Source organism: Lolium rigidum, chromosome 6 (assembly GCF_022539505.1).
Source record: "Lolium rigidum isolate FL_2022 chromosome 6, APGP_CSIRO_Lrig_0.1, whole genome shotgun sequence".
NCBI classification, from domain to species: domain Eukaryota; kingdom Viridiplantae; phylum Streptophyta; class Magnoliopsida; order Poales; family Poaceae; genus Lolium; species Lolium rigidum.
This window is the reverse complement of record NC_061513.1, coordinates 130,684,893-130,699,423: the sequence shown is the minus strand read 5'-3', so window position 1 is coordinate 130,699,423 and position 14,531 is coordinate 130,684,893.

Here is a 14,531-nt window from a genome sequence, read left to right as displayed (position 1 = left end):
TGTCAAAGTCCTTAAATAGCCGGCTATAGCCAGGCTATAGCCAGGTTATAGCTGCTTTGGGAGGCCGCGGCTATATCCTGTAGCCGGCTATTTTAAACATTGGTTTTTTCACAAACTAATACATAGTTTGAACCATGGTTGACACAAATATAAAATATTGCAAAAGAACTAAACCTAACTAGGTCGGGCATCGAAGGTTTCGTGTCCGGCTGCGCGTTCGGTTAATATGGTTAATTCGGTTCGGTAAATACGGTTTTTCGGTAAATATAATTTTAATACTTCGGTAAATACGGTTACGTATAAAAATACGGTTCGGTTTCGGTAATAACCATATAAATTCGGTTCGGTTTCGGTAATAACCAAATTAACCAAAGTTGACGCGAATTTTTAAATAACACCTACTTTTTATGGACATATATTTTGTTTATGTATTTTTAAAGACCAAACTGATTGTGTTACAGGAGAAACAAATGATAAATAATAGAAATGCGACCAAAATAAAAATTACAAAGTTATTTAGGACTTAAACTGAGAACTTGTCCACATATATATGTATACTTACACATCCAAACCACCGCACTAGACTACCTTTGTTAGCACAACATGCACTTCTAAATGATATATAACGTTAACATGAATTTGTGATGGGCCTGGAAAGCAAAATTCCTTGTTGGGATGTGCTATTCGGTTTTGTTCGGTTAACCACGGTTTTTTCAGTTTTTAACTGAATTAACTGAAGTGTATATGGTTAGCACTTTTGCTAACTGAAACCTAACCATAAAACCATAAAAACTGAAAATCCAGTTCGGTTAGGTTTTTTTCGGTTCGGTTTTCAGTTTCGGTTCGGTTATGTGCAGTCGGAGTTTCGTGTGTTCGCTGCTAAGAAAGAACACTCGAGGGCACACCCAGTCACCCAAACTGGAAAATTCAGCTGGTGAGGATGCCCCTGTTGATTCTTCCGAGGAAGAACGACCAGAAACCTTTGTGCATATATTCGCTCCGAAGAAACAACACTCTTCGGTCGCCGTCCTCGTCGGTTATGTCGCCGTGGTAGTTCCGGCGGCAACGCGTCTCGTCGAACACCTTGACGCTCATGTCCCTGTCGCCAAAGTAGGAGAACAGGAGGACGAAGCCGGCTTCGAGGCGGTGGTAGTGCACGAACTTCTCCCAACCGATGTGGAGGTACATCTTGCCGTGCGCGTCGTAGATCACGTCGACGATCCACCGGCAGCAGCCGCAGCCATCCTCCCGCAAATGCAGCGAGCGCGGGCGCTCGTCGCCGGCGACGTAGTCGACGAAGGATTCCGGCAGCCTCTGGATGCCGTGCGGGTCACCCTTGAGGACGACGCTGAACTCGAACAGCACAACCCCCTCCTCGTCCTGCATGCCCGACGATGAGGACGACGACGGCGTCGCAGGCGACGGCGAGCGTGTAGCTCTGCCGCGGCCACGACCACGACTACGGCCGCGAGCTCGGCCTCCTCCTCTACCAGCCATGGCGGCGACTCTTGAGATTGTGGCGGCTAGGGTTGGGGAGAGAGGCGCTAGGGTTTGTGTGGGAGAGGGACGATGAGAGGCGGCCCTTTTTATAGGCTGGAGGGAGGCGGGGGAGCGGTGGCGCTCATTAACGCCGGCACGCAGAGCTAGGCACGACGAAGTCGCTCGAGAGGTGAGGACAGACTTGACAAGGGCCCCGCATCCGGCTGCATTAATGTTCTTCCCCTCCCAATTAAGTGAAAACTTCCCGGCCATCTTATCTTCAAAAGGTTGATAATCCACCCTATTAAGTTGCCAAACCGAAAGAGGTAATCCAAGATGCTTCATAGCGAAGCAGGTACAGATCACCGACAAACCACTAAGAGCATCATCAAGGTCAATGTCTTGACACCTAATAGGCACCACCATATTTTTTTGGAATTTTGTGTGTCAATGCCGGTGACCGCTCCGAAGGTTGCAAGAACGAAAGCAAGGTTGCAGATATCCTCTTTGTTGGGCGCCACAAGAAAAAACCATATATGTTGAGTGGCCAACTCAAGGATGCGTTGAAGGGGGTCAATGGCGAAGTCGGAGAGGGGCTGGGAAAGGGGGTCTCCTTGCCTAAGACACATCCCAAGCTTGATAGGCAAGCCGGCGACCCCGTTGAGAATGACCCTCGAAAGAGGAGGTGCAAAACAATGCGGTTACCCAATCTCGAAACTTTTGTGGTAATCCATGCCTCTTGAGGAGCTCAACAACGAACTCCCCTATAGCAGAGCCGAAAGCCTTGAGAATGTCAAGCTAGCTTGCAGAGGAGCGTTTGTATTTTGCTTTTGTGGAGTCTTATTGTAAGGTTGTGAACATACATGAAACCGTCATGGATAATTTTGTTCTTTATGAACACACTTTGATCATTTAAAACAAGGTTGTTCATGAGCGGCGCGAGAGGGAGGGCCATCATATTGGAAATGATTTTTTGCAATGTAGTGGATGACGCTAATGGGCATATAGTCGGAGACATCCTAACCCGCTCCTTTTTATGTAAAATCTTAATGTTGGTCGAGTTAAGCGACGTGGAGGCCACACGAGAGTAGCATCCACGTAGTTGAAGCCTTGGGAGTCTGTCTGTGAAGCAAGCACGAACCAATTCGGCTTGGTGGCCTACTGGTAGTGGTCAAGGCGACCTACAGTTGAGGTTAAGGTTTGCGTGTGGTGGGCGACGGAAGCTAGGATTTCCACGCTGGCAGTGGAAGAAATGGATCGGAAAGAACAAGATGGTGGCGGGTCTTATTTTAATGGAACTGCACGTTGTCCGCCGGTCCCCCAATCCATCCCAAATTTAAGACAAGGATAGGAGCGATGGGTGCGAACTGGGATGCTCCAACTACCACCAAACAATATCCTCTCTCTCGAAACAGGCTTTCGCCCCGCTATATTAATGTAGTAACCACATCATACAACCAACGGTAGTTTCGAAACAAAAAAGGTGCCAGGGCATCATCAAAATGTACTCAGAAGAAAAGAAGAAACAAAAGGAGACTAAGATGGATCAACTAAGAAATGGTGATACACAACTGTTGCGCCCTCTGAAGAAGTTCCACAACGCTCCCAGAATCTACGCATATGTACCAAGTAACACCTTGACAAAGGAAATCGAGATGTTGCTCGCCAGATCAATTGATCCTAGGATTTCCCAGACACACAGAGGGGAGTGGACATGGGGTTGCCACGACACCCTTCAGGGAGGAAAGGTGCCACACGAAGGCGGCACCGTGTTGGTGTCAATCGACTCGATGGGGATTTCTCCCGAAAACTACATCCACAACCCTCGGACAATCCAACACACAGGAGCCCCGCAAGGCTGAACCCTCGACACCACCGAACTCGTCACCCACCAGCATGCATCACCACGGTCACGAAGCCAGCATCATCGTGTCAACGAAGCTACCATCACGAGGTTTGCATGATGAGGCAAGAGGTAGCTTGAATCAAGGTCAACAGAACCATGGACGCCGTACAACCTCCATCCTTGAGGGGGTAGTCGACCAAATGCGGCAGCAGGGCACAACATTTCCACTTTTGTCCAGCCGGGCCCAACATGCCCGTAAAGCTCCCACGGAGGCACACGAGTCCCCCGGCTAGCTAGGCCTAGATAGGCCCGTAAAGCCTGCTGCCATGTCGCAATAGGCCGACTGCCATCTCCACCTTCCCAACCTCGAGCTCAACTTCACCGTCATCCCAGGAAGCGCTGTCGCCGTCGCGGACAGGACTGCCAGCCGCAACCCAGATGGGGCTCTTATAGCTCAGATCTGGGGAGGGCGCGGGGCACCCACCCACACTCCTGCGCCGCGCCACCTGACCTGGGGGTACCGCGGCAATGCCTATAGATGATGGGCTTGGCTTTTGGGGAGAGAGCGTGATGGTGGTTTCGTCGGCGTACAAACGACATATAGAACACGATTTACTTAGCTTCAGGTCCCCAAAGCGAAAACCCTAGTTGCTTGTCTGTTCTTGATTGATAGATGAGTTATAGGGATGCCTTGATAGCTATGGTAATGTAGGTCAGATTTTGGCATAGCGTGACTAGGGTTTCATATTAGATTTCCCAGAGGCCCCTCCCAGCCTTTATATATATATAGGAAGATGTGTCTTAGGTACTACGTGACCGAGTAAAATACAAGGTAGGGCTTCATGTCTTAGGTTTCATCTTGCTCCGCACGCTAGGTTCTAGGTTTTGGCTCCTTAGTAACCGCCAAGCCTTCTTGGGCTTCACAATCCTTACATGGGCCTCCGGTTGGAGCACACCCGATATGGTAACAGTGGGTACCCAATAGGATATGCCCACGTCACCACCGCTCCACCGCATCGCTGACGCTCTACCGTGTCGACTGCACCGCTAATTCGTTGCCCTAGGCCGCGATCTAACCGTAGAATCCTGAGGTGCACCCCGTCAATAGATTATTTTTTCGAAATGACCCCGTCGATAGATAGGTCCACGCGCACCACGCTACGAGAGGGGAAAGGCAGGGGCCTACTATTGCCCGGTGGCAATTGCCGGCGACGACAGGGATGGGAGGGGGTATGGAGAGGAGGGGGATGGCGACGCTCGTCGCGAGAGAGACCATTTTCCTAAGAGCGGAACAATATCCTGGAATTTTTTTCGCAAGGCCGAGAGGAAATCAAGAAAGGGCCCGAGTTGAGAACAGAAATCTACTAGCGTTCAATGTGACCACTTCCACCGAGCCTTTGGTGCGTTCGGCTGCTTGCGCCACTGCCCCAGTAGCAAGTTCAAGTTGTGTACACACTGCGGCAGTGCACTGAACCGCTGTCACCTACGCTAACAGTAGCTTCAGGCGGCGCAAATTGCCTCTTATGCATTCACACCGCCGTCTTCTCGTCCTACTGCTGCGAGTAGTTGTTTCAGGCAGCGCAAATTGCCAATGCACTCGACCAATGTCTCCTAGTGCCAGTGGTAGTTCCAGGATGTGCGATCACTGTTATGGAGTAGTACCTCCAGTATCTTCTCTTCCGTTTCTCGCTGGCTCGTATCTCTCGAATGGTTAGGGTTTAATCGTATAGAACTTTCTTAGTATCTCCAGTGTAATGCCAGCGCTCTTGTGGTGCCCGAATGGGACCAGACCAGGCAGCAACATGCCGACAATTGGGCTATGCCTTGGAATATCGATGGCTTCCATTCCGCAGCGAGCATGGAGATGGTCGGCGCTGAGCAGTGCCGGCGCGCTGTCGGCCCCTCCCCGGCCGTCCCCCACTGCTCCACGCCCACGCAACGTCGGATCGGACGTGCGCGCACACTGACTGGGCGTCGCCGTTGCCTTCCAGCACGGCGCAATCTGGCAAACTGGCAACTGGATGCGCATCCGATTCATCCACTCCGTCGCAAGGAGGCGGGGAACACGTATATATGATGACATGGACATGGTCACGAGTACGACGCACAGGAGCTGGAGCTGGAGAGACAAACATCTCGAGGACGATGCCAGCCGCCGATCCGAATTGAATCAGGAGGCGGATTCGATTCGGCGGCCGCTCTCGCCGGTCGGTCTAGCCCCAGACCGCGCATGTCGGTGGTGGCACATGCCTTGCCTGCACTGCACGTTGCCAACGCGTTAGATCTGGTGACGCCGGCGCGCCGAGAGAGGGTGAGTAGTAGGCACGCGACCAACCAAACATGTGGAGATATGGAAGACTTCACGTTGCTGCGCCCAACCCCAACTCGACGACGCTCGGTTCCAACGGCCCAAGTCAACACGCGCCAGAATGCAGGAAACTCCCAAAGTCAAGTGTTCGGTACGGATTACACGTACAAAATCTTCTGAATTTTCGTAGCCTCACCAACCTACGATTACATTAGCCATTTTCCACAACTCCGAGGCCAAGCTGTTCCATTGGGCATTTGTTAAGCCATTTGCGAGTATGCTCCTTTTGGTTGAAGAACCAGCGCGCGCTAGGTCTTGGAGCAGGTCAACCGTTTAGAGTTCGCTTACTTGGTCACACAATACCCACTAGACCAAACAAAGAAAGCACTCATTTCCCGCAAAAGATAAAAGAGAAGTACTGTAGAAGGAACTTGTGATTTATTTTCCCCCATTTATGTTTGCTAGGCGTGCCCATTAATCCATGCATGAATGTGAGGTTGTTGACGAACATCGTGCGAGATAGGAGATGACCCATGGCTCCCATTTCATCATCAGCCGAAACGGACTGATTTAATTTCATCAAACATATGAATTAAGGAAGTTAGAGCACATCCAGCTGTCTCCCTGCCGGGAGCCCTTTTTTTCATCTGGACGACGAAAAATGCCCCAGTCGCGGCCCCAGATCCTCGTTTTCGTCCGTATTTGGGCTTTCATCCATCCGGCCTACCCCCCCCCCCCTCCCCCCGGGCACGCCCGGGGAGTCTAGAGGAACAAAAGCGCGAGAAACGTCGAGGAAAGTTTCAGCGCGCCTGGTGGCCCCGACTTGTCGACGAGAAAGGCCGATCGTCGTCCTCATCGCATCGCCTTCCACGCGATGTAAAAGCCTGCCGCCGGCGAGGAGGTGGAGCAGCAGCGGTGGCTGCTAGACCTAGCGTCCGCGTGGCGCGAGATGGAGGACTCTACCAAGGACGAGTGGTACCGGCCGACGCCTACGCCACGACGACCATGGGCAGGGGTCCAGCCGTTGGGCCCCCGGCCAGAGCAACTGCCAGCAGGCGCCGCCACCCCAGGACGGCAGCGACTCCAGTGACGACTACGGCGGCGACTACACGGCGTTCTACCGTCATTTCGGCATGTAGAATGCCGTTCTTTAAGTTTAGTTTATGTTTTCCTCTGGCTGAATTCAAATATATTACGAATTCAGCCTATATATGTATGAACTCGCTTATATATATTAAATATCTCTAAATTTCGCCTAAAATTGAACATTTTTCGTCTGTTTATGTTTAAATTCGTCTATATTCGTTCTTTGCTCTGGGTTCGCCGCCGGGAAAATGGCCTCCTAGACCAAATTTTGCATCCATCCAATGCTAAATAGCGCCGGATTTCAGCCTAGGGAGCACCTGGAGATGCTCTTATGGATCATGGTCACAGATTCTCTGAACCATGTAGAACGCTGGAAGCCTCATTCCAAGTAGGCAAGTAGCATGCTACTGTACTGTACTCACGGTTAAACAGACCGATTCGTGCACCCACCATGTGCCGATCGTTCTCTGCAGGTTGCAACTGTAAAGAGACTACAAACCTTCAACAGTGCATTAACTTGGACTTGGGCAAATGTGCTTCATTTCATATTCAGTGTACCGATGTTCATCGATCGCACGAGTGGCCAAGTGTTGAATACCGAGGCAATTCTGACAGCGGCTGGGAGAAGATTTCAGTATTAGTCAGGTCCAATCACGTTTTGCGAATAAAAGAATGTCCACGATCCCGTTTTTGTTTTCAACTTGAAGAAACGATTGCGAGTTCCATTTTGCTACTACCTATCCTGAACAAATGATAGACTATGCTGATTCCAGCTAAAGGCAACTTGAACGCTTTGCTTTTTTTTTCCGACAAGAAAACGCCACTTTCCAAGTGTTTTTGCTGGTTCCTACAAGACTTCTTGAACTGCCTAATACCCGGCGAGGCGTTGACGCTGCCGACTGGCAGGGCCAGGGCTTTAGCAGCTGTAGTGGAGTCAACCTCTAAAAAAAGGAGATAATCAAAATGATAACATTAATATTGTCAACGCCTCAATGAAATACTAACAGAGGTTGACATGTATCGGCAGGCGGTGGGCTGATGGCAAGCTACCTTTCAGACTTGAATACAAGAATATTGGCAACTCGGGAGAGTAGTTGTCAGGGACTGGTAGTTGTAGTTGTGGTTATGGCTTTGGGTTAGTATGGAAAGCCGTCCTGATTGCAATAGATAGATATACCGCCCCGGCCTAACTCCATCACATTAGTGGCTCGCTAGTCATTAGTCAATCGCATGCCAAGCCAAAAGGCCATTGTATAACAGGATAAGGCATCTTGGGTTCTTGGCTTGGAACTGAACCTGGGGGATCTGGCAGCTGAGCAGCCAGCCTCTTTTGGTTGAGACGAAGTAGTTGTTGCCTCCTGAGTCAGGTCACTGTGTAAAGAAGCTTTGAATTACTAGCAGCATAAAACTACAGCTAGACTGCACCTATTGTCAACTTGTTGGTGGCTGCTGAGGCGGCGCCGTTCTACAAATAGGCCAAGAGAAGTGTTGGACGCCGTTTGATTTTTTGAATGTTCAGTTGTAACATTGCTAGTTGCTAAAATAGATACGACGTCGTGTTAGGCTTTTCGTCTGAGGTGTCTAGTGTAAGTAGTGTTGTCATAACTGAATTGAGTAGTTGGAAGGCTTCTTGTTGCTTGGCATACCACTGTATTGCATTTTTCTTAACCTTTGTGGGAGATCAAAGTAGTGTTGTCATACCAAAGTAGTGTTGTCATGATCTTCTGCATTACCATCTACCCAGTTAAATCAGGAAACCCTCTTAATTGAGATGTATTTGTGGGAGATTTCATATTGATGATATTAGAGATGTTAGTGGGGTTTGTAGCCACTCTAGCAACTGAGATAACATGTCCGATATATTCCATCTAGGGAGTGTAGAGAAACTACACTTAGAAGGGGTACTGGGAGATAATTTTTATGATTTCTTCTATGAAGGTGGCAACATTTTAGTGGGAGTACAACCTGGAGATACCCTAGGTTTGTCTGTCGACTCTCGTTCTTCTCATTCCCTTAAGAGAGCACGTGTGGAGAATTCTTCCTCTATGGAACATGGGGATTCTTCTACTGGTGATGTGGGTGGTGGAGGACACTATGGATACGGAGGTGGCAAGTCATATGCTCATAATTTACGCAAAGTTGTTGAACATGATTCTGAAGATGAAAGTGAGGAGGATCAAGGTCTGTTGATTGAACATATAGTAAAGCAAAGGCAACAAAGTGAAAATAATTCTATCTCTGGTACAAATCTCGAGGAAGATGGTAACCGTGGAAAATGTGATGCTTTGGTGGATGTTGGGAATGTGTTCGGTGGCAAGAATATGGAGAAATTACAGCTGTGGTTGTTGAAGAAAATAATGCTATGGAAGATTTTTTTCGATAAAGAATGCTATGGAAGATCTCATGGATAGTGACTCTACTCCTCCTGAGAATGGTGAGAAAACTTGGGTGGTTCCTTTTGCATGGGTTCATGTGTCCCCTGTTGTGTGTAAGGAACATGACCAGTTTCTTGTTGGAAGTCAATTGGCTCACTTCTGCTCCGGTGCTCCTCCCCTGAAAAAATTCAGGACACGTCAAACACAATAACGGTGGAGATTTTCTCATATCTGTTTGTAAGTGGGGACACGCTCGTAATTTTCGTGTAGGTCCACCGTCCGTACAACCATGTACAGGCCCATATGGCCTACGTACCTTGTTTTTGTATGTATCTACGGTCACGTGAAATAGAAATGTGCTATAAAGATCTTGCTCACATGACCTTTTTTTTTCTTACACGACGTACACATACCGTATCAATACAGACGGGTATATATGGGCTGGATATGGATTTCGGCGGATCAACACAGGGAAAAAAAGACAACTATGACCATTCATCTTCTTTTAGGGGGGGGGGTCACTGGAGCAGCCCTCCAATTGGCTAAGGATGAATGGCCTCCTATTATTAAAGTGACAGAACTTGATGCTACTTTCGTCTCTCCTTTGGAACATAACTCTAAACATGTGGCCGAATCACCTGATAATTCTCCATCAGCTGCAGTGAATGTGGATGAGGGGGAACACACTGGTAGAAAAACGCTCATCTATACCGGTTCCAGAGGGGCATTAGTACCGGTTGAGCAACCGGTATTAATTATCCGGCACTAAAGGCCCCCCCCCTTTCGTAACGGTTGCTTACGAACCGGTATAAAAGGGGCCTCCACGTGGGCCACCAGGAGAGCTCAGGGCCAAGGAGCTTTGGTACCGGTTGGTAATACGAACCGGTACCAAAGGTTCCCACCCGCGGCAGGGAATTTGCCCAAATCTCTGCCGCGGCGAGAATTGGATTTTTAGGGTTTTTGGAGGGGTTTAGGGATATCGGTTTGTTTCATATCGCGTCGATGCACCGAAACGCGTTTGGGTTTAGGTAGTACATGAAGATCAAGATGATGCATAGCAAGTTGGTGCATATAATATAACACACATGTAATTGCATAAGATCGCAAATTAAGTAGCACTATGCATGAAGATCGATCTTCATGCATAGTGGTACTCTCCGAGGCGTACTCTATATATGTCTATTACATGTAGCATAGTGGTACTCTTCGAGTCAACTATATATGTAACATGTACATCTTCATTCATAGTGGTACTCTGCGAATGGTGGTATGACGTCCCGAAGGAAAAATCCCGCCAATTCCTCGCCTATTGCTATGAAGCGGTCATCGATTGAGAGCTTGTTCCGCTTTCTTGCCAACTATAAAAGAATAAGATACAAATGAATACATGAAACAACTATTACTGAAACTCAGCACAACTTATGATAAGAAAACAAATTTGTGAAGATTGTTTTTGTACCTCTTTATTTCTTTCATTATTCGTTCTCTCGCTGACAATTCTGCGGATGTACTCGCAAACGAAGAATCCACAGAGATCGGTCCCTTTTGGTTGTTGCTGGCATTTCTTTACAAGAATATAATTCAATCAAACAATAGTCAAGTATGATAATTAAAAGGTGTGTGGACCTATAGGTAGTACTACTTACTTTCGCACGCCATCGCAGCTTCGGTGTCCATTCACGGGACGTATCTTCCTTGATGAAAGTTTGCCATACGCTGCTCGATAAAAGAAAATGCATAAAAGAGTCATCAATTAGTTCATAGCAGGAAATTAACGAAACAAACCGATAAGAATTAAAATTACCTTCTGAGCATTAAATAACAAGACACGTATAGTTCCGATTTTTTGCTTAGTGAGTCATAGACTTCAACTTCTCCAATTTCCATATTGATGACGAGAAGAATAAAGTGAAACCTACGCACGTTTCAATATGTAGTGTCATATATATAAGTCATTAGTTAAAATTTTGACATACGGTGAGCAAAATATAATGTGTTATAAGACAGTAAGACTCACTCGAAGTTGTAAGGCCAAATTATTAGCTTTTTGTCACGTTGTCGCTTCAAAAACCTTAGCAAAGTCTGCGGTGTATCATTGTGATACGTCTCCGACGTATCGATAATTTCTTATGTTCCATGCCACATTATTGATGATATCTACATGTTTTGTGCACACTTTATGTCATATTTGTGCATTTTCTGGAACTAACCTATTAACAAGATGCCGAAGGGCCAGTTGCTGTTTTCTGCTGTTTTTGGTTTCAGAAATCCTAGTAACGAAATATTCTCGGAATCGGACGAAATCAACGCCCAGCATCCTATTTTTCCACGAAGCTTCCAGAACACCCGAGAAGGATCAGAGGGGGGCCACAGGCACACCAGACCATAGGCCGGCGCGGCCTAGGGGTGGCCCGCGCCCCCCTATGGTGTGGTCGCCCCGTTGACCTTCTGGCGCCACCTCTTCGCCTATTTAAGCCCCCTCGACCTAAAACCTCGACACGGAAAAGCCACGGTACGAGAAACCTTCCAGAGCCGCCGCCATCGCGAAGCCAAGATCTGGGGGACAGGAGTCTCTGTTCCGGCACGCCGCCGGGACGGGGAAGTGCCCCGGAAGGCTCCTCCATCGACACCACCACCATCTTCATCAACGCTGCTGTCTCCCATGAGGAGGGAGTAGTTCTCCATCGAGGCTCGGGGCTGTACCGGTAGCTATGTGGTTCATCTCTCTCCTATGTACTTCAATACAATAATCTCATGAGCTGCCTTACATGATTGAGATTCATATGATGATGCTTGTAATCTAGATGTCGTTATGCTAGTCAAGTGAATTTTACTTATGTGATCTCCGGAGACTCCTTGTCCCACGTGTGTAAAGGTGACAGTGTGTGCACCGTGTGGGTCTCTTAGGCTATATTTCACAGAATACTTATTCACTGTTACGAATGGCATAGTGAAATGCTTATTTATATCTCTTTATGATTGCAATGTGTTTTGTATCACAATTTATCTATGTGCTACTCTAGTGATGTTATTAAAGTAGTTTATTCCTCCTGCACGGTGTAATGGTGACAGAGTGTGCATCCGTGTTAGTACTTGGCGTATGCTATGATTATGATCTCTTATAGATTATGAAGTTAACTATTGCTATGATGGTATTGATGTGATCTATTCCTCCTACATAGTGTGAAGGTGACAGTGTGCATGCTATGTTAGTACTTGGTTTAGTCGTGTTGATCTTCATGCACTCTAAGTTTATTTAAATATGAACATTGAATTGTGGAGCTTGTTAACTCCGGCATTGATGGTTCGTGTAATCCTACGCAATGGTGTTCATCATCCAACAAGAGTGTAGAGTATGCATTTATCTATTTTGTTATGTGATCAATGTTGAGAGTGTCCACTAGTGAAAGTATGATCCCTAGGCCTTGTTCCTATATACTGTTATCGCTGCTTGTTTACTGTTTCACTGCGTTACTACTGCTGCGTTACTACTTGCTTGTTCTATCGTCCTGGGCAAAGCACTTTTCTGGTGCCGTTGCTACTGCTTATATATTCATACCACCTGTATTTCACTATCTCTTCGCCGAACTAGTGCACCTATTAGGTGTGTTGGGGACACAAGAGACTTCTTGCTTTGTGGTTGCAGGGTTGCATGAGAGGGATATCTTTGACCTCTTCCTCCCTGAGTTCGATAAACCTTGGGTGATTCACTTAAGGGAAACTTGCTACTGTTCTACAAACCTCTGGCTCTTGGAGGCCCAACACCGTCTACAGGAAAAGGAGGGGCGTAGACATCAAGCTATTTTCTGGCGCCGTTGCCGGGGAGGAAAGGTAAAAGGCACTCATACTTCGGTTCCAGGTTAAGTACTTTTCTGGCGCCATTGTGTTTGTGCTCGAAGCTATTTCCTTTAGATCCTGCAATTGCATCTTTTTGTCTCTTGTTTACACTAGTAAGGCATAATGGAAAACAACAAAAATATGAGAGATCTTTATGAACTTTATCTTGAATTAGGACATGATGTGTTTGAAGAGAGAATTAAAAAACCCATGGAACTTTATATGCATGCTAATGGGAATGTTATTAATATGAATATTTTGAACACTATTGTTGCTAATGCTATGGAAAATTCTAAGCTTGGGGAAGCTGGTTTTGATGAGCATGATCTTTTTAGTCCCCCAAGCATTGAGGAGGAAATTTTCTTTGATGATACTTTACCTCCTATTTATGATGATTATAATGATAGTAGCCTTTCGGTACCACCTGTTATGGAGGATAAATTTGATTATGATTACAATATGCCTCCTACACTTGATGAGAAGAATAATGATAGCTACTTTGTTGAATTTGCTCCCACTACAACTAATAAAATTGATTATGATTATGTGGAGAGTAATAATTTTATGCATGAGACTCATGATAAGAATGCTTTATGTGATAGTTATATTGTTGAGTTTGCTCATGATGCTACTGAAAGTTATTATGAGAGAGGAAAATATGGTTGTAGAAATTTTCATGTTACTAAAACACCTCTCCATGTGCTGAAATTTTTGAAGCTACACTTGTTCTATCTTCCTATGCTTGTTACTTTGCTCTTCATGAACTTGTTTATTTACAAGATTCCTTTTCATAGGAAGCATGTTAGACTTAAATGTGTTTTGAATTTGCCTCTTGATGCTCTCTTTTGCTTCAAATACTATTTCTTGCGAGTGCATCATTAAAACTGCTGAGCCCATCTTAATGGCTATAAAGAAAGCACTTCTTGGGAGATAACCCATGTGTTATTTTGCTACAGTACTTTGTTTTATATTTGTGTCTTGGAAGTTGTACTACTGTAGCAACCTCTCCTTATCTTAGTTTTGTGTTTTGTTGTACCATGTAAAGTCTTTGATAGAAAGGTTGATACTAGATTTGGATTACTGCGCAGAAACAGATTTCTTTGCTGTCACGGATCTGGGCAAAATTCTTTGTAGGTAACTCAGAAAATTATGCCAATTTACGTGAGTGATCCTCAGATATGTACGCAACTTTCATTCAATTTGAGCATTTTCATTTGAGCAAGTCTGGTGCCTCAATAAAATTCGTCTTTACGGACTGTTCTGTTTTGACAGATTCTGCCTTTTATTTCGCATTGCTTCTTTTGCTATGTGGGATGGATTTCTTTGTTCCATTAAACTCCAGTAGCTTTGGGCAATGTCCAGAAGTGTTAAGAATGATTGTGTCACCTCTGAACATGTGAGTTTTTGATTATGCACTAACCCTCTAATGAGTTTGTTTCGAGTTTGGTGTGGAGGAAGTTTTCAAGGGTCAAGAGAGGAGGATGATACAATATGATCAAGAAGCGTGAAAGCTCTAAGCTTGGGGATGCCCCCGTGGTTCTTCCCTGCATATTTCAAGAAGACTCAAGCGTTTAAGCTTGGGGATGCCCAAGGCATCCCC